Below are 21710 nucleotides of genomic sequence, written 5' to 3' on the forward strand. Positions count from 1 at the left end.
CATCAATCCCTTTAATCTCTGGCAAGTGATCTGCTCGAGGTCACTATAGCTTTGATCTTTCCAGAATGTCTTAATCTATACAACCTATTCTTTTGCATCTGACCTATTTCATCTAGTAGAATGTATCTGAAATTCATTCACGCTGTTGCATGTAGCAGTAATTTCTTTATTAATGCTAAGTAGTACTCCACTGACCTTTTGGTTGCTTAATATTTGGTGTTTTGAATAAAGTTGCTATAAATATTTAGGTAGAAACTTTTATGAGAACTTGAGTTTTCCTTCATCATGCAAATGATAATGTGTGGAGAACTGTGAGTCACATAAAATATATAAAAGTACTTTGGGCCGGCGCCGTGGCTCAACAGGCTAATCCTCCGCCTTGCGGCGCCGGCACACCGGGTTCTAGTCCCGGTCGGGGCACCGATCCTGTCCCGGTTGCCCCCTCTTCCAGGCCAGCTCTCTGCTGTGGCCAGGGAGTGCAGTGGAGGATGGCCCAAGTGCTTGGGTCCTGCACCCCATGGGAGACCAGGAGAAGCACCTGGCTCCTGCCATCGGAACAGCGCGGTGCGCCGGCCGCAGCGCGCTACCGCGGCGGCCATTGGAGGGTGAACCAACGGCAAAGGAAGACCTTTCTCTCTGTCTCTCTCTCTCACTGTCCACTCTGCCTGTCAAAAAAAAAAAAAAAAAAAAGTACTTTGAAAAGTTCATGGAAAAAATGAAATTAAAAGTGAATTTATTTTGGGGCAAAAAGAAATTTGAAAGTATTTATATGGTAATTCATCACATGCATTTTCCATATAATATGAAAAAATGCACCAACTTTCTTTTACACCAAAATAAACTTATATTTTTATTTCCATTTGCATGAACTTTTGGAAATGTGTTCATATGTTTAACTAAGATATTGCAAAATTGTTTTCCAAAATGACTTATACCCTACTGCATTTCTGTTAGCAATGTCTGAATATTGCCATTGCTTCACACATTCACCAGCACTTGGTATTATATGCTTTTACTTTATTTATTTTATGTTAGCCATTCTAATTATCAGAATGGTTCACTTTGTGTATCCTTAATGCATGGTAATATCAGACATGTTTTCTTAAGCTTATTCATCTGTATGTATTTTTTAAAATTCTTATTCAATAATTTTGCTCAAGTTTTATTAGATTTTTTCTATTATTGAGTTTTGAAAGCTCTTTAAAAATTTTCTGAACAAAAATCTTTGGAGAAATATGTGATCTGCAAACATTCTCTACATCTGTGCCTTTTTTCATTGTCTTGGCTATGTTTTCACATATGTTTAACTTTGATGTAGTCATATTTGTCAAATTTTTCTCCTATGAATTATGGTTTTTATACTATATATAAGAGTTTTTGCCTAACTCAAGGTCAAATGATTTTCAATTATGTTTTTCTTCTAAATGTATTATAATTATATATCTTATAATTAGGTTTATTACCTACTTTAAGTTAATTTTTGTATAAGGTAAAGGACTGATTTTCAGTGCTTTCATGGTGCCATTCACCATTTATTTAATAGGGCTATTCTTTCTCTATTAAATTATCTTTCCATCTTTGTCAAAAGACCAAATCAAATCTGTGTGAATATATGTCTAGCCTCTTTATTTTGATCTATTGATGTATGCATTCATATTTATACTTGTTCCATTTTCACACTATCTTATTACAGTAATTCTTGGAATCAGGCATTGCAAATACTTTTCCTTCACAAAACTGAAAATCTTTTCTTTCACAATTGATATTCTAATTTTTTGCCTTGCCCTGTAAATTTTTAGAATCAGCTTATTTGATATCTACAAAAAGAAACCCTGCTGAGATTTGATTGGAAAATTCATTTATGTATATTAGAAAATTATTTGAACCCAATTAAAAAGACACTTGAAAAATATGCAGTGTATATATGACACAAATGTCTAATATTATTAAAATACAAAGAGTTGTTAGATATGATTTAGAAAAATATGATACTCCTTAGGATAATTGGCAAGCCTTTGTGGGAGCTTTTCACAAAAGAATATATAAAATATTCAACCTATTATCCAAAGTCATTTACTATATAATGGTTATATAAACATGTGAAGTTGGGGTAGCAGAATAGGATGTTGACAGACAGTATTTTTAAGGTCAGATTTAACTGTGAGTATATCCCATTCTCCAATTATCTGTGGGGAGTTAAGCAAATTGCTTAGCCTTTGTAATGTTCAGTCACTCCATCAATAAAGTAAACACAGAGTCTAGCAGGGTGTATAAACTCAAATGTAGGCTATCATAAGTATATAAATGTTGACAAAGATGTAGAGACATTTGCTGTATTGTACAAGGATGGGCAAGCACATCTGTTCAACTTCCTTATATACTACTTGTCATTATGTATCAAATAATTTAAAAGCAGGCATACTTTTTTTTAAAGATTTATTTATATATTTGAAAGAGAGGCAGAGGCAGAGAAAGAGAGAGAGGTCTTCCATCCGCTGGTTCACTCCCCAGATGGATGCAACGGCCAGAGCTGCATTGATCCAAAGTCAGAAGCCAGGAGATTCTTTCAGGTCTCCCACTTGGGTGCAGGGGCCCAAGGACTTGTGCCATCCTCTACTGCTTTCCCAGGCCTCAGCAGAGAATTAGATCAGAAGTAGAACAGCCAGGACTCAAACCAGCGCCCATTTGGTATTCTGGCACTGCAAGCAGAGGCTCTACCTGCTATGCCATAGCGCTGGCCCCTAAACTTTTTGACTTAGGTATTCTAAATATAAAATATAATCTTAAGAATATGATAATTGTGAGCATAAACCTGTATATAAAAGATGTTTATTGAGAAAAAATAATTTAAGTCCTAAAATGATAAAATAATTAAATATATTATTAAATATTTATACAAAGTAATATTCTGAGGTGGTTTCTATAGCATCTTTTATTATTGGGGACATATGTGAAATATACCAATAAATGAAAAGTGGCATTATAAAATAGCTTTTACAATATTATGCTCTGAAATGATGTATAGATATATAAGAAACACACCCACATATATAAAATACCTGCATAAAATAAAAACGGTATATCCGATGGTTGTAAACATACTAAATTGAGTACCTCCTTGGTGTTTTGGTAGTCTTCAAATTTATTGAAAACATACCTTATTGAGTTATTATTAACTCAAATGTAGGCTATCATAAGTATATTAAATGTTGACATCTTACTGAGAATATAATTTAAAATACAGACAATGAAGGACAGGGATTCATAAATGACATCAAGAGATAAATGGCCAACTAGTTAAAATATGTTCATTCCATAGATGACACTAGAGGCGGCTTGCCTTATTATTGAAGAACATCTGCAAATTAATGTAATCACCAACTAGTCACAGTTAAGATATGGGGTAAAAAGATTGAAAATACAATTTACAAAAAAAAGAAAGAAAAAAAAACTGTCCTGATCCTTCATAGAAATGAATGACAAAGAAATAATATGACATCATTTTATGACTATCAAATTGGGAAAGATTTTTTTATTACATATCTGTTTCACTGTTATATATGAGTATTGTTGATAGAAGTATAAAGTAGTAGTAAAATACATCAAGAAACTCTCATATATGTATACTTTCTTATCTTAAAAAATCAGATTTTTAGACAAAAGGAAATGTACCATAGTATTATATATAATTATTTGAAGTATTGTAAACAACCTGCATGTCATGTCATACAGTATGTAAAATGTTGTAGTACATTCAGAAGACACACTTTTTCACAGCCACAAAAATTTCACTTATAGGAAACTTTATTGAGATGAAAAATACTCAGAGTATATCAGATAAAAAGGTAAACATGAAAAAAGTAAAGATGATATAAATTGAACACACACACATATGCACACATATTCACAGTTCCAAAGTAAATTGAAGACACTTGAAGGAATTAAAATATCTACAAATATTCTGTAACAATGCAAAAAATGTAATTAGTGCTTGAAATACAAAAAAATTACCTCCAGAGAGAGAATGACAATTTGTTCTTTTTTTGTTATTCATTCTAAATATTTATGTAACTGTTGGTGGGGTTTTTTACAAAATGTTTTTTTTTATTAAACTTTTATTTAATGAATATAAATTTCCAGAGTATAGCTTATGGGTTACAATGGCTTCCCCCCTCCCATAACTTCCCTCCCGCCCACAACCCTCCCCTTTCCCACTCCCTTTCCCCTTCCATTCATGTAAAGATTCATTTTCAATTCTCTTTGTATACAGAAGATCAGTTTAGTATATATTAGGTAAAGATTTCAACAGTTTGCCCATATAGCAACATAAAGTGAAAAAACTACATTGGATTACTAATTATAGCATTAAATAGCAATGTATAGCACATTAAAGACAGAGATCCTACATAATTTTTTTTCAAATTAATTAATTTTCTATGCCATTTCCATTTTTTTTTTTTTTGACAGGCAGAGTGGACAGTGAGAGAGAGAGACAGAGAGAAAGGTCTTCCTTTTGCCGTTGGTTCACCCTCCAATGGCCGCCGCGGTAGCGCGCTGCGGCCGGCGCACCGCGCTGTTCCGATGGCAGGAGCCAGGTACTTATCCTGGTCTCCCATGGGGTGCAGAGCCCAAACACTTGGGCTATCCTCCACTGCACTCCCTGGCCACAGCAGAGAGCTGGCCTGGAAGAGGGGCAACCGGGACAGGATCGGTGCCCCGACCGGGACTAGAACCCGGTGTGCCGGCACCGCAAGGCGGAGGATTAGCCTGTTGAGCCACGGCGCCGGCCGCCATTTCCATTTTAACACCAGGTTGTTTTTTTTTTTTTCATTTCCAATTCTCTTTATATACAGAAGATCATTCAGTATATAATTAGTAAAGACCTCATCAGTTTGTGCCCACACAGAAACGCAAAGTATAAAAATACTGTTTCAGTACTAGTTATAGCATCACTTCGCTTTAGACGACACATTAGGGACAGATCCCACATGGGGTGTAAGTACACAGTGACTCCTGTTGCTGATTTAACAATTTGACACTCCTGTTCATGGCGTCAGTAATCTCCCTAGGCTCTAGTCATGAGTTGCCAGGGCTATGGAAGCCTTTAGAGTTCGCTGACTTTGATCTTATTCCGATAGGGTTATAGTCAAAGTGGAAGTTCTCTCCTCCCTTCGGAGAAGGGTACCTCCTTCTTTGATGGCCCCATTCTATCCACTGGGATCTCACTCACAGAGATCATTCATTTAGGTCTTTTTTTTTTTTTCCATGATATCTTGGCTTTCCATGCCTGCTATACTCTCATGGGCTCTTCCGCCAGATCCGAATGCCTTGAGGGCTGATTCTGAGGCCAGAGTGTTGTTTAGGACATCTGCCATTCTATGAGTCTGCTGTGTATCCCACTTCCCATGTTGGATCTTTCTCTCCCTTTTTGATTCTATCAGTTAGTATTAGCAGATACTTGTCTTGTTTGTGTGAGGTTTTTTAAAGATTTATTTTTTATTTGAAAGACAGAGTTACAGAGAGGCAGAGAGAGAGAGAGAGAGAGAGGGGTGTCTTCCATCCTCTGGTTCACTCCCCAAATGGGTGCAGTGGGTAGAGCTGGGCCAAAGCCAGGAGCCAGGAGCTTCCTCCTGGTCTTCCACGTGGGTGTGGGGGCCAGGGACTTTGGGCATTTTCCACTGCTTCCCCAGGCCACAGCAGAGAGTTGGATCAGGAGAGGAGCAGCCAGGTCTCAAACCAGCACCCATTTGGGATTGCAAGTGGCAGCTTTACCTGCTATGCCACAAGTTATTGGTATGTTAAAGAACAATCTGCTGATGTCTTCCCTGGACCAAATATTTTCCTGCCACTGTGTTCACCATCTCAATTAAAAGTATCCAGACATCTGAGTCAGAAAACTGAAGTAACTGAGATGATTTATTCTCACTTGGCATTTCTTCTCAAAAATCAAGAACAAATTCTATGGGCTTTGCCTCATGTTACTTTTTAACACTCCTGAGATCTATGTCTTTAACTCCCCCACTTTAATCCTGTTATTCTTCATTTCTCATCTGAAAAAAGAGGTAGCCTACTGATGAGTTTCCCCGATTCCATTGACATCCCTTCAAATCCATTCCCAATATAACTGCCTTGAGGTTAATCTAATACCAATAACTGACCATGACCTTCATTCAGCCTCTTAAATTTCTTCAAAGGTTTCCCATACATTGATAAAATCCAGGCTGCTTATCTCAATTACTTGTCTTCCCTATTATTCTTCAACATCACCACTCATTATGCTCTGCATCTGAATCTACAGTTCCTTAACCCTAATGGTCTAATTTTATAACTTTGTGCCTTTATATCTATCAGCTGCTTGTTCTATTGGGATGTTCCATTACTTCTCTTTTCCTGAGAAACTGGTGTTTATTTTCCATCAAACTTATTTCAAGTTTGTTTAAAAGCCTGTGGAAGGGGTCTATCATTGTGATGCAGTGGGTTAAACTGCCACCTGCAACCTCAGCATTTCATTTGAGCGTGTTTGGAGTCCTGGCAGCCTGGGCCACCTAGGTGGAGTTCCTAGTCCCTGGCTCCTGGCTTTAACCTGGCTGAGTCCAGCCTTGGCTGTTGCAGTCACTTGAGGAGTAAATGAGCAGATGGAAGATCTCTGTCTCTCCCTCTCTATATATATTACTCTTTCAAATAAAATAAAAATAATTTTAAAAAAAGAAAAGATCCTATGGAAGAACAGCTTCCTACTCATTCAGTGGCTTGAATGGTAGAAGTTGCCAATCAGGCATCAGGGGTGGGCTAAGCTTCCAGTATGGAGAACTCCTGAGTAGGCACAGTGAGCACCTGCACCTTCAGACCAGCCTGGGATCTCAGGCTAAGTAGAGTAATCTCAGAAGCCAAAGTTGTCCATTCACCCTGAAATTTCTCCTTGGTCACAACTTTTTCAACAATGGCCTGCTTTTGCCTTTTCATCTCTTCTCTGCTGAAGTAGGGATCAGGCATGACCTCCCATGGGTGTTCATGGGAGGAAGTGCCACACATGGGCAGAATTTCCTGGGCCAGCATCCACCACATCAAAGCCACTGTGTGGGTTCCTTTGTAGTTGCATAGGATGGCAGCAGTCACATAGCACAGAGGAGCATGGGTATCACACAAAGCAATGGTAGGCAGGTTCACAGAAGATGCTTCTGTGAGAGCTGGTGGTCAGTCCTGGGAAACATCAGATGTGGCTGGCAGAGGGCTGCCTGGATCTGGTTAGTCAAAGATCCATGTATGATGGGGCCAGCAATCAGAGTCATTCCCATTGCAACAGCAGACTTCAGCACAGCCCTTTCTCCTCTCCAGTGTTCCTGGAGGACTTCACACTGATGTCAGCAGGGTTTTCAGTGGCAACAAGGAAAGGAAGGAGCTACCCACAGAAGCATCTCCCAGGTCCTCTCATATTTATGATGTAGATGCCACTACTTTTCCTCCTGCAGGTGTACTGTTGCCACCTAGGTGTGTTCCTCCTGCAAGGAATTTGAGGATATCCTCCTCCCTCATTTTCAGGGCTCTGGCTTGCCTTTAAGTTACTCTGGGAATTCAGAACTATGATTATCTACCTCTCTCTGGGAAGTATGGAAAGAAACAGCTCCTTGTTGTACTGATGGGCTTAGCTCTAGTGGCTCCTCTTCCAGAGCTCTTGCACTTTGTGTCTACTTTCAACCAAGCAAATAACTTCTTTAATGAAATTGTGTTTTTACCTGTTATCTTGACACACTGAAGAGCTGCAAAGCAGAAAGCATGTATCCCAAGGGGAATGCCATGGATATTCTGGGAAGTAAAGTAAAAAATGCCCATTAGATTTATACTTATGTTTCTTCATCATTTCTAATTCATATATTTGAGGATTCACATAATTTAGATAGCATGTCTGTAGAGTAATACATAATATATAAACACATATACATACATATAAAGGAGGACATGAAGAAATTTTTCTTCTTAGCTGATGATGATGTGTGACTTAACATGCTTGAATACTGCTGTGAAGTTTCTCAAGGGTAAGGAAAAGATCTTATTTATTCAGAACACAGCACAGCTGGGCACATAGGGAACACCACTGAATTTAAGTGGAATTAAAATTTCAGCAAACTCCTATTCACATTTCTGAAGTTAGTTTTGAAGTGAATAAAGATTTGGATTGAGGGGAAACATTCTTTCTCCTCTTGATTACTAAACATAATGTATATGAGAGTTAAAGAGAATTTGAGAAAGAAATGCAAAGCAATGGAGAGTAAAATTCATGCAAAAGTGACCTGCAAATGTATTAAAATTGTGATGAATGCAAAGTTTTAACAGAAGTATGCTTATAGTTTGCCAAAGGGAACTAAAATGCAAGATTATCATAGACTATAAAATCTATGAGGATTTATAATAGGGAGTATGCATTTTCAAAGCTAGTGACAATTTGAGAGTAGAATATGATGCTAATTCTCCAAGGTCAGAACTAGAAAGTTCTTTAAAAATTGCATTTATAAGCAGCTGGCCCAATTTATATAGTATTTACATTTGCATTGGGATATCTGCCCATCAGTTCCTACTACTAATCTGACAAGAAGTCAAAACCAAGGAGAACTCTATTTAAATAAATTTGAATATTGTATAGAGAATGATTCTCTAAATCTTAGTAGGATTATAGTTCCAGGTATCAGTAATTCCAGACGAACGATGCAAGAAAATTGTAAAGAAAATATATCTTTATGGTTTGTGTAAAGATAAATGAACAAAAATGAGCAATAAAATATTTATGAGCTAGGGAGAGATGTGGTGGCACAGCAGGTTGGGCTGCCACTTGGTACCTTTATAGTCCATGTGGGATCATGTGTTCAAGTCCTGTACTTCTGCTTACAAACCAGCTTCCTGCTGGTGTATGCTGGTAGGCAGAGGATTATGGTTCAAATGTTTGGGTCCTACTACACACATGGGAGACCAGTAAGGAGTTCCTGGCCCCTGGATTTGATCTGACCCAGCTCTGGTTGTTGTGTGCATTTGGAGAGTGAACCAACAGATGAAAGATATCTTTCTCCTCTCGCTTTTCTCTCTCTGCCTCTAAGTTGAAAATAAATCAATAAATATTTAAGAAATATTTACAAGCTATACATGCACACACATACAGCTTATTTTCAGGGTAGAACTGAAATATTTATCTAAATATAAAATGAGATGTTTGGAAAATAATTTTTCTTTGCTAATTATTTTTTAAGTCTGTATGGACATCATGAATCTAGAATCCTCTCTTGGATTTTTTAAAATGAATATAAAAGGTCACTCTTTTCCTGCCTTTTTTTGTGTTGAAGCAAATCTGATTATCTTCAAGAATCAGAAGAAGTGAATATATGAGCGATTTCTTATGAAGGAAAAGATGAAAACTAGCAGATGTAACCTTGTTTCAGAATAAATGCAAAAAATCCTTTATTTTTTTCTCCAAAATGACACATTTAGAATGCAAGCATTTAAAAAGATTTTAGTTTGAGTGCCAATCGTCAACATCAACTAATTATTTGTTTTACATCCAAAAGAAGTAGTAGCTTCAACATTTCTATATTAAATATAAATCAGAAGTATAAAAAATGCCTGCTTGTTTGTGTTTTACATGCAGGTGTTTTATTTGGTAGAATTCTAATTAACCATTGTAAATACAAAAGTACAGCCAGGATAAAATGACTGACTAATCTTCAAACTCTCCTTCCCAATCATCACTACTCCACTGATTGAGGAACTATTCAGTTTTGAAATCCAATCTGCCATTCATGATGTAGCCATGGGGATCCCTTACTTAGTCATCTCCCCTGTCTCTCCAAAGGTTAAAGGGCATAACGAAGTGCTAAGAGAGGCCAAGCTGCTTCATGCTCACATTGTGTGCTCTGTGTCAAAGCGTCAGAGGTTTATTGATGCAGTGGGGCCAGAAAAATGAGAGCAGAGCCAATTTTCTCCTTGGCCTTCACCCTTTTCACAGACCACGAGATAACCACTGTTATCAAAAGGACACAAGAATTCTCCTCTTCTGTTTTTCGTCGAGGATGTTTGGCTAGTTTAAATATAAATCTTGGCAGGAAATTGCTTACATTTTGGACAAGTAGTATATTTTATTTCTTCTTAATATGTGAGTAATAATAAAGTGACTAAAATTCATTGATATTAACATAATCTTATATTTAAATTCGAAGACTTTGTGCCATGTTGACAGGAACTGGAAAATCATGTTTATGAATGAACAAAATATAATATATTTTACATTTTCAACATATCTGTTCCAGAAAATTTATGTTGATAAAATGAATATACCATATGACAAATCCTGTCTAAGAGAAGATGAGTTGTGTAACTGTAAATTTTGAAAAAAAAGAACTGTAAGGAAAGAAAATGAGATAAAAATAAAATGTGTGTGGTGAAGTTAATGATCTCATCAAAAGTTACACTGCTTTCTCTGGTAAAGAATAGCGAGGTATATTCCATTAAGATAAGGGCTGGAAACTGGCAGGCTGAGGATTGAAGAGGTGTTTCATTTGGCCTTCATAGTTGGTGTTTTTCTAACTAAATTAGCTGAATCTCTGTGTTGATTCATATATTTTCCTGTATGTCCCTGAAGTCGTCTGAATTTGTCATCTCCATTTTGGAAAGCTGTTATAGTTTGGCTGTAAAAACATTGAAAACTGTGTAGAATAGATCCCCTTATATACTACTGTAGAATATGTTATTTATTCACAATATTTTTATTTTGGATGGTATTTAACAAATTTATTAAAATATTGATTCCTTTGAATCTTCCTTCTCTTGGCAATTATTCCACTGCAATGCATAAATGCACAGAAGATACTCGCTGATTATACATGTAAAAACTTTAAACTCCCCAAATGCCTGTTAATAAGGTGTTGATGTAATAAATTTCATTAAATCCATATGACAGAATATCGTATGGTTTTCAATTTAAAAATGAGGCAGCTGTTGATAAAGAAAGTTGTCAAGTAAATATTAAGTGAAAATAGAAAGTGGCAGAATATTTTCATGTTTTTAAGAACAGTGATCTTTAATTAGTATATTATTAGTGTACATTAATAACATATATTATATTAATATTAATTATTAATAAAAATAAATATTAATGTGTATTAATTCTATTAATGTATACTAATGGTTGTATCTTTGGTCTGGTGGGATTATGATAGGTTTCTCATGTTCTAAATCTGTATTTCTTTAACAGTTACATTATTAGAGCAAATATATATACACACAAATAATATAAAGCTTAAATATGTATTACTTAAAACATTAAGATATTCAATAAAAAATAAGATAAGAAACCATTTTCCTGTGTTTATACCTGAGACTTAGCTTAGGCTATTGATAAAGTAAGAATATCGACATATAATATATTACAAATTGTAAGCACTCAGATTATATTTACCAGCTTTCAGCTTTTTATGTAGATGAATAAGATACATTTTTAGAGGTCTAGGTAAAATTATTAAACTGTGACTTAGGAAGAAGAAAAACAAACACTTAGATACATATTTTTCATAAACTAAGAAGAAAACATATTTGTAGCTTCATGGAAGGCTGTTTACTGGGGAATAGGTGTGTTCCAAGTGTTTTAGCTGTCTCTTCTTTTGACTCACATTTTAAAATTCTTTAATAACCTGTTCTGGAAAGAATGAAAACAAACGTATTCTTCCTGCTGCTGAAAAGAAAACCTTGTCATCTTAGCCTTAATTGTGAACTAGACAATGGGTTACAAAAGAAGCTTGGCAAGATTTAGATGGTCTGTCCTTGCAGACCATTTGGTCTACAAATGGACAGATGATATACAAGATGGCCTTCCTGCCATCACGGGTCCGAGCAGGAATGAGACAAGCATGCACGCAGGGAAAGGAATTTGTGTGCTAGCCTTGAAAATTTTTATGTCTGGTCTGATCACAATGACAGGTTTATTGTCATGATGAGAGAGAATAAAAGCCTTGCTGGCCTGGAAACGGACGCAAAAATGAAGAGAAGAACACATTCTGGAAAATGAGATCATGGCTTGGACCATTGTCATCACTATCAATAGGAAACACATATTGAGACCCTACTAGATAAAAGGCATTGAATTAAGAGTGGTGAGACTCATGTTATAAAATCCACATGAGAAGCTGACAGATTGACATTTATCTACACAATTGATTTAATTATATATTTTGTCACTTTAGGCAACATGAGGATTGATAAGGGTTGGAAATTTGTTTTTCCTGGAATTCTGACTCCTTAAGGATAAAAATGCACATAAATGTATGCACAGAAAATCAGAGGTTCACTCCACTACAGATCCCTGATTCTACTTTAAAATTATTTTCTTATGTTAACAGTAGAGATTAAAGACCACCTGTTTTGAACTTCAGGTTATATGTACATTTGTATACCAATAATATACTTTCAAAATTCATTTTAATCAAATTCAACCAAATATGTCAACGAACCTTTCTAAGCTTTTTTCAATTGGAACATGATCATGTTTTATGTATATATTCATGTTGCCTCTCAAATGGCTATAATTTTGTAATTATTGTAACATAAGTTTGGAACAAGCAGCCTCAGAGTTTGAAAATGAATTATCTGACCTCAATTTACTCCTGTTTATCTTTATTTATTACTAATCATATTTCCACAAGTTCTTTCCCAGTGCCCCTGAGTCTGGTTCTTCTTACCTAAGAATCAAGTCTACTGAATATGATTTTCATATGACTTTGCCTGTCAGTGATGCAAGCACTCAGTGACCGCATGACTATCAAACCTTACCATTCAGAGTATTGGTTCTGTGAGGTGCCAAGTAAACATTGATGGCTTTTAAAATTTTGAAATTATTCATAGAATTTCTAGAGTATGTAAACATATTTGATATGCTTTGGGGGAACTTGCTCATCCTTTCCACAGTGATATTTAATTATAGGCCACAATATGTAGTTCTGTCATGTACACTAGTTGTTGAACACATTAGCATGTAATATTGTGGGAAAATAAGATTTTAAAATTTTAAAACCTAGGTTTTGAAATGAGTAAATAATATGAGTTAATATTAATGAGTATGTATTAATTAAAATCTGTTATAAGATGATGAGTTGCACAAAGTGTATAGTCATTGTTTCCACATTGTAATATATATATATGATATAACCCAAAGTGAAATTGAAAATAGCATAAAACAAACATCCAAACAAGAAACATTTGTCTCCCCTTTCCTCTCCTTGTCTCAATGGACTCTCCAAAAGAACATCTCATAAAAGGCCAGATCTCTACTGTTTGCCTCACTCTTTTGTTTCTTTGGCCCACTACAGGAGATAAACTGACTTCTTCAAATTTAAGGAGAGAGGAATGGTGGAAACCAACCCAGCTGTTGCTGACACATTCAGTTCCATGCTGCTTTTCCCTGTTTGTGGCACAGTAACAAAGCAAGGGTGAAGGAAGTTACTTACTGAGTGCCAATAGGTTTTCAAATTCTGACTGGTGAACGTTGAGCTTTAGGGAGTTCTTGGTGAAGATACTCAGAGTGAGCCAGAGGGGACCTAAGAGCTTTTAGCAACAGGAATCTCAACTTGAATTTCCTGAATAAAATATCCCTGCATCCTAGTTACATGACAAATGATATTTATCTATCACATCAATGCTGCATTATGAGTAGATGAAAGGATTTTATTTTCCTTTTTTAAAGATTTATTTATTTTCAGGTTTCTGAGGAATCTCCAGACTGACTTCCATAGTGGCTTTACCAGTTTGCATTCCCACCAACAGTGGGTTAGTGTCCTTTTTCCTCACATCCTCTCCAGCATCTATTGTTGGTAGATTTCTGAATGTGAGCCATTCTAACCGGGGTGAGGTGAAACCTCACTGTGGTTTTGATTTGCATTTCTCTGATTGCTAGTGATCTTGAACATTTTTTCAGGTGTCTGTTGGCCATTTGGATTTCCTCTTTCAAAAAATGTCTATTGAGGTCCTTGGCCCATCTCTTAAGTGGGTTGTTTGTTTTGTTGTTGTGGATTTTCTTGATTTCTTTGTAGATTCTGGTTATCAACCCTTTATCTGTTGTATAGTTTGCAAATATTTTTTCCCATTCTGTCGGTTGCTTCTTCACTCTCCTGACTGTTTCTTTTGAAGTACAGAAACTTCTCAATTTGATGCAATCCCAAATGTTAATTTTGGTTTTGACTACCTGTGCTTCTGGGATCTTTTCCAAGAAGTCTTTGCCGGTATCTATATCTTGCGGAGTTTCTCCAATGTTCTCTAATAATTTGATGGTGTTGGGTCATAGATTTAAGTCTTTAATCCATGTTGAGTCTATAGAATACTATACAGCAGTCAAAAATAATGAAATCCGGTCATTTGCAACAAAATGGAGGAATCTGGAAAACATTATGCTGAGTGAATTAAGCCAGTCCCAAAGGGACAAATATCATATATTCTCCCTGATCGGCGACAACTAACTGAGCACCAAAGGGGAAACCTGTTGATGTACAATTTAATTCTTTATCCCTTTTAGTACTTTTTTGTTCTAGTACTATTAATTGAACTCTGTAATTAACACACAATAATTCTTAGGTGTTTAAATTTAACTGAAAAGTGATCACTGTGAAATATAAGAGTGGGAATAAGAGAGGGAGGAGATGTACAATTTGGGACATGCTCAATTGGACTTGCCCCAAATGGTGGAGTTAGAAATGTGCCAGGGGATTCCAATACAATCCCATCAAGGTGGCATGTACCAATGCCATCTCACTAGTCCAAGTGATCAATTTCAGTTCACAATTGATCACACTGATAGGTCTAAGAGTCAAAGGGATCACACAAACAAGACTAGTGTCTGCTAATACTAACTGATAGAATCAAAAAGGGAGAGAATGATCCAACATGGGAAGCAGGATACACAGCAGACTCATAGAATGGCGGATATCCTAAACAGCACTCTGACCTCAGAATCAGCCTTTAAGGCATTCAGATCCAGCTGAAAATCCAATGAGAGTATTTCAGGCATGGAAAGCCAAGACACTGTTGCAATAAAATGACCTCAATGAAAGATCTCAGCGAGTGAGATCCCAGTGGGAAGAACAGGTCATCAAAGAAGGAGGTACCTTTTCTCTGAAGGGAGGAGAGAACTTCCACTTTGACTATGACCTTGTCTAAATGTGATCAGAGTCGGTGAACTCAAAAGGCTTCCATAGCCTTGGCAACTCATGACAAGAGCCTAGTGAGATTACTGACACCATAAACAAGAGTGTCAATTTGTTAAGTCAACAACAGGAGTCACTGTGCACTTACTCCTCATGCAGGATCTCTGTCCTTAATGTGCTGTACATTGTGATTTAATACTATAACTAGTACTCAAACAGTATTTTTTACTTTGTGTTTCTATGTGGGTGCAAACTGTTGAAATCTTTACTTAATATACACTAAACTGATCTTCTGTATATAAAGAGAATTGAAAATGAATCTTGATGTGAATGGAAGGGGAGAGGGAGCAGGAAAGGGGAGAGTTGCAAGTGGGAGGGAAGTTATGGCAGGGGGAAGCCATTGTAATCCATAAGCTGTACTTTGGAAATTTGTATTCATTAAATAAAAGTTAAAAAAAAACAAAAAAATGATTTATTTATTTTCTTAGAAAGGTAGAATTACAGAAAGCAGAGGCAGAGAGAGAAAGAGAGGTCTTCCATCTGCTGGTTCACTCCCCAGATGGCTGCAACGGCTGAAGCTGCACCAGTCTGAAGCCAGGTCTCCCACACAGGTACAGGGGCCCAAGGACTTGGGCCATTTTCTACCACTTTCCCAGGCCAAAGCAGAGAGCTGGATTGGAAGCAGAGCAGCCGGGACTCGAACTAGCACCCATATGGGATGCCAGCACTGCAGAAGGCAGCTTTTACCCACTATGCCACAGCACAGGCCCCAGAAGGATTTTATTTTCATCAGTTAATGTTAGTTTTGTAACTGTAAATGGGGGAAAAATATTAGCACATTTAAGTTTATCTGTTATTCATTAGTAGCAGTTATTTAGAATGTCACACTTTCCTTTTTGGGAGCTCACTTTAAAAAAAATTCATTTGTAGAACCTCCAAGAGGTACAATGTCTTACTCACTCAGAGCTTTGTTTTCTGTGTCTTCTTAGTTTCCTCATTTCCTTTCCCGTGTTTTTTTTTTTTTTTCTTCACATTCGCTTTCTATTTTCTTCTCTTATTGATCTCAATTTCTTTACCTTACCTTAATTAAATTGATGACATAGAACTGCTACTTCACATCCAATTTTTTATTTGATTTGTTCAATTTAGAAACATTTATTATCTAGCACGTCTGCAGGTACTGAGATGGCCTGTTTGATGAAATGACTGAGCTTTGCTCCCTTCAGTTTCTTAAGATGAGTGAGGAATGAAAGCTAGAATGCCTGAGGATAAGGAAGAGAACAGAGTTGGCCTTTACCATCTGCAGGTTGGCAAGGACCCTCTCTTCCAGCAAAGCCTTCAGCTGTCAGTGGTGGCTACCATTCCTTAAGGAGGAAAATTCTTTCATTACTATAGGAATCTCTATAAATACAAACACCAGTGAGAGAAATACAATTAATTAAGCTCTTTTTAAGATTCTCAGGTACTTTCCTAATATTTTTTATTATGATGATCATTACATATCCACCTGTCTCTTCTTTCCCCAAACAGAAAAGTGAGAAAGGCTGTCTTGAAATTCTGGGATTCCACTGTCCTGTGGTGCTTTCACCCCCTCACTAGCATTCTTCTTTAAAAATTACATTTGCTGCATCTACTTCCCATATTGTTCATGAGCTGTTTGCCTATATATTCTATACCACTTACTCACCATCCCTAATTCAGTCTCTTTTTCCACAACACTTGGGGGAGAGGGACCATGTCTAGTTTTTCCTTGTTGCCATATGGTGTGCAAGAGCCATTGTGAGGAAGTACTTTCAAAATGGACCACTGACCTTTTCAATGGCATCTTCCTTAGTACTTTGTTTTGGCATTTTCCCCATTTTTCCATAGTAATTTCCAGAAATAGAAACAGACATTCTGCTCCTTTGCTTTCAAGTGACATGACTCCTCCTTACTTCCTTGCTAACTCAAGAATGATTAAATGATTTATTTGCATTATTTTGAAATGTTTCCTGATATATGATGAAACATATATGAAAACATCTAGTTATATACTCATCAGTTATGAAGGATCTTGCATTTTGCCATTGGCCTAGTTGATTTTCAAATAACAAGAACTACATTTACCATTTCTATTACTTATTCCATAATTGCCACAGATATATTTAGAGACTGTTTCCCCCAGTGAAGAAGCACTCTCAATGACCTACTACAGGAAGCGCAAACTCTTCCTGGAGTAGTGGGTCAAGAAGGAGTGGCATAATTTAAGCAACCAAGATAGGCTTACATTTTTCTTTGAGTCCTATCCCTTTCCTTTGAAATTCATGCAAATCTTTGCATTCAACTTCCTGGTAAGTTTATGTTTATTATAATAATTATGATGTTCTGTTTACTTGAAGCATTTTCTCCACGCATTTTCAGTGAGACTGACAGATCAAAAAGCATTGTTTTTAATTTGTGCTGTCACGTAAGTCTAATATGACTTCACTGATAGAGAAGCAGGTGTAGATGAGAATTTGCTATTTTTCCTTCACTCTGGCTCACCTGGATACTAAATTTTCATGGATTACCTACTCGATTTTCTTCTGAGTCATCCACATACCTGCTTTCCCCCTCATTCCTGAATAAGTCAACATTTTACCTGACATTTTAAAAATTTATGTCTAAAATTTATTTATCTACTATTTTTTTAATTTCCCCTTGCTGCATATGTTTTTAAACATTTTTGCATAGCCCCTTATAGATGTCCTTGATTGAGAATTTCAAAAAGACAAAGGCTTGGGTCTGTTCTATCGTTAACAGTGTGAGTTGTAACATGTTCAATAAACAGATTTTGGTAGTGATTTTAAAATTTCTTTTCCATTACTTTCTTTTAACTTTAATTTACATGAGTTTATATTTTCACTCCTAGTGGTTGCCTGCTAGAGATAGTTTTAACAACAAAGAAATTGTAAGAAGTAAAAATTACAGTAATAATTATTTGTATAAATGTGGTATAAATGCTTCACATTAATTTAGTTGCATGCCTGGGTCCTTTTCATTTTTATATGAGACAGATTCTTAGCTAAGGATATCTGCCATTGTCCATGCTGAAACAAATTTTAAGAGGCTATCAAGGTGCTAAAAATCAGAATATATCTACAGGTAAAGCATACTCCTCGAAATTGAGAATTCATCAGAGTTGCTGCTAATATGCCAATAATCCAAAACATTTTGCTAACATTGGAAGTAGTGAACAATATATTGGTTACTGAAAAGAGCATGTAATTTTACATTATGGATTACTAGGGTGAAATTCCACAAGTAATTGATCTGCAGTCCATCCCCAATAAAGTAACATGGAATTACAATACTCTCCAGACCAAACCTCTAACCTATTACTATTCTTGGATGGCAGAGTGCATTGTCTCACTGAGGCAAGGTGTTGGCAGGCAACCAGTTCTCCCTCTCTCTCTGCTCTAAAATGCATTGAATAAGCTGTTGAACTTGTTTATATTATTTGCTTCAGTGGCCTGCCTTGGCAAATTACTCCCTGTCTTTATTGTTAAATTTAGTGTACTGGTAGTATTTTAATTTTAGTTTGTAGCCCAGTGTTTAACATTTCCACTAGTGTAAACAATAGCAGATAAGTTGAATTCTGTCTGAGACAGAAGCTTCTGAAGTTTATATCATTTTCTATTTGGAAAGTGTAACTTGAAAATCCTAATTTTTAAATTTTAAATTTTCTTAATTCTATGGGAAACCTAATTGCTGGGATCTTGTTCTTTGTGCTATTGTTGGGCAAGGCAGTCTCTTCTTTAGCTCCTTCAAATGCTCAACTGTGAAGTCAGTTGCTCCTGCCCATTCTCTGCACACTAAGCCCTGGAGACCCATGCAAGCCTTTCTTCCTGTATTCCACAACACACCTCATTGATTTCTCCAGTTTTATTGCACCAGTTCTTTGTTTTCCCCAGGAATCCCTGCTGGCTTGTCCCTATAGGATTCAGGCTACATTCTGAATTACCTACTTAGTCTAAATCTCTAAAACCTGAACTCTGGATTGTAGTGAGCTAGAGGGAGAACTCAGCCGTCTGGCCCTGCCTAGAAAGGTCTATCCATTTTCTGTACTTGGTAGTTTGAAAGTCCTTCTATTTTTATTTTATTTTTAATATAGTTTCTGGATAATGTGTGTGATTTGTGTATGTGGAAATTAATATCACAGGAACATTTTGCATATATTTGTAAAAATCAATTATTTTTACCTGGCAGGGTTTTCTCTGAAAACTATGGCTTTTCAAAGAAAATGTCACATAGTAGTATCTTGAATTGCTCAAATTGCTTGGATTTGGGGTCAGTTTCTCTCTCTCTCTCTCTCTCTCTCTCTCTCTCTCTCTCGGTAGAGAGATATAAATATAGTTATAGATATAGATATTGTTGCTCTGATGCAGAATAGCACTGATGAGATTGTTCTAAGAAAGTGAATGGCAAGGAAATCTAAAGAGTTGAAGATCAGTCCTGTGAGAACTAGATGAAGCTTTCTCCAGAAAAATGCCCATACAAAATTTTTTTGCATATAATTTTCTACCATGAAACAATCTCATAAAACTGTTAACATTTGCTGTATACCCTGTCACTATCAGTGAGTGAAGATATGTGTCTGTGTGTGTATATAGATATAAATATATATGATGGGGACTTCAAAAAGTTCATATAAAGTGGAGTTAAAATGTAAGTTTATTTTGGTGCAAAAAGGGGTTTGAAATCTGTGCATTTTCATAAACTTTTTGAAGTCCCCTCATATGTATATAAACATATAATACTTTTAGGTCCTAGTAATCCATAATGTAACATTACATGCTCTTTTCAGTAACCAATATATTGTTCACTACTTCCAATTAGCAAAATACTCAATGACCTCATAGTTTTTTGACTGAATATTATATTGTATGAATCTCATTATATGACCAGTTCCCTATTACTGGACAATGGAATTATTTAGGTTTTTCCACTATTAATAGTGTTTTAAAGTTAAGTGCTTGAAGGCATTTATGATTGTTCTCACTGTATAACTCCCTAAAAATGAATTTTAAGACTTTGGATAAGAAATGCCAAATGAGTGAATATCTTACATGCTCTAACTGCAAGGAGTTGTTAGTATGAGGATCCTTCAAAAATTCCATAAAAAAATGGAATTAAAAGGAAAGTTTATTTTGTTGGAAAAAAATTGAAATCCATAAATAGCTTTTTCCGAATGTGCATTTTCCATGGGCTTTATGAATACCACTTGTATTCTCTCTTAGAGATAGGATTTTTACATTGGAATAGACATGATTATGCAAGAATATTCACACTCCTTGAGAGCTCTACTAACAAATCTTTATAGAACATGAAGTAGTAAATGTTAAATAGTATTTTTTTGAATTTACTGAGAATAAGGGGCTTAGTAAGCAGCAGTGTACATCCAAACCCCTCTGAAACAGATCAAACAACTGGTTGGCTCTTATTAGTGCCTGAAATATGTTCTGTGACTGTGTGCTCTCCTGAATAGAATGAGGTGACAGTTAGCTGGCTTCCTGGGATGGCTGAAACATCAATTGACTCACATTTAATGTGAGGCCTTGGGATTTTCTTATCCTTTACTAGACCAGGTTGTCTCATCAATCTTCTTTAACTATGCCAAACACTACCTGGACTGCAGAGCTGCTCTCCTCTCTAGGGTCTTCCTCTATTCTTATCTTGGTTATTCTTTTATAAAGAAAATTTTTACCTAATGGTTTTTTTTACATAACACAAGGAAGTGCCTGTAATAAAAAAAATGCAAGTTAAAAGTACACTTAGCTTGTAGGGATACAAATATATCTTAATTGAACTGATTTATCTAATATCTTATGAACATTAAATCAAATTTTAATCAGAATTAGGAACTGCATATGCAATTATTATCACACCTCCCATATCATTCCATGGAAGCTTTAGAAAGTCAGATATGTTCTGTTCTACATATTTTTAAAAGATGATTTATAAGAGAAAAAGACATTCAGTTGTTGAATTAAATCATTTCCTCCTTTGGAGATTGTGTAACTGTTCTCCTGATGAAGGCAGAAGTGGTTAAAATACTAAGATTTGGCATATTTTAAAGTTGTGTCAAAATCATTGGTTTTAATTCATACATCCATTTAATAAATACTGATTGAGCTCCTACTATGGTCAAGACAATATTCTGGCCAGACGGCACCGCGGCTCACTTGACTAATCCTCCACCTGCGGCGCCAGCACACTGGGTTCTAGTCTCGGTTGGGGCGCCGGATTCTGTCCCAGTTGCTCCTCTTCCAGTCTAGCGCTCTGCTGTGGCCCAGGAGTGCAGTGGAGGATGGCCCAAATGCTTGGCCCCTACACCCAAAATGGGAGACCAGGATGAAGCACCTGGCTCCTGGCTTCAGATCAGCGCAGTGCACGGGCTGCAGCGCGCTGTCCATAGTGGCCATTTAGGGGAGGGGGAGTGAACCAACAGAAAAAGGGAGACCTTTCTCTTTGTCTCTCTCTCTCTCACTAACTCTGCCTGTCAAAAAAAAAAAAAAAAAAGAC

The sequence above is a fragment of the Lepus europaeus genome, chromosome 1 (genome assembly GCF_033115175.1).
Source record: "Lepus europaeus isolate LE1 chromosome 1, mLepTim1.pri, whole genome shotgun sequence".
Lineage (NCBI taxonomy): Eukaryota > Metazoa > Chordata > Mammalia > Lagomorpha > Leporidae > Lepus > Lepus europaeus.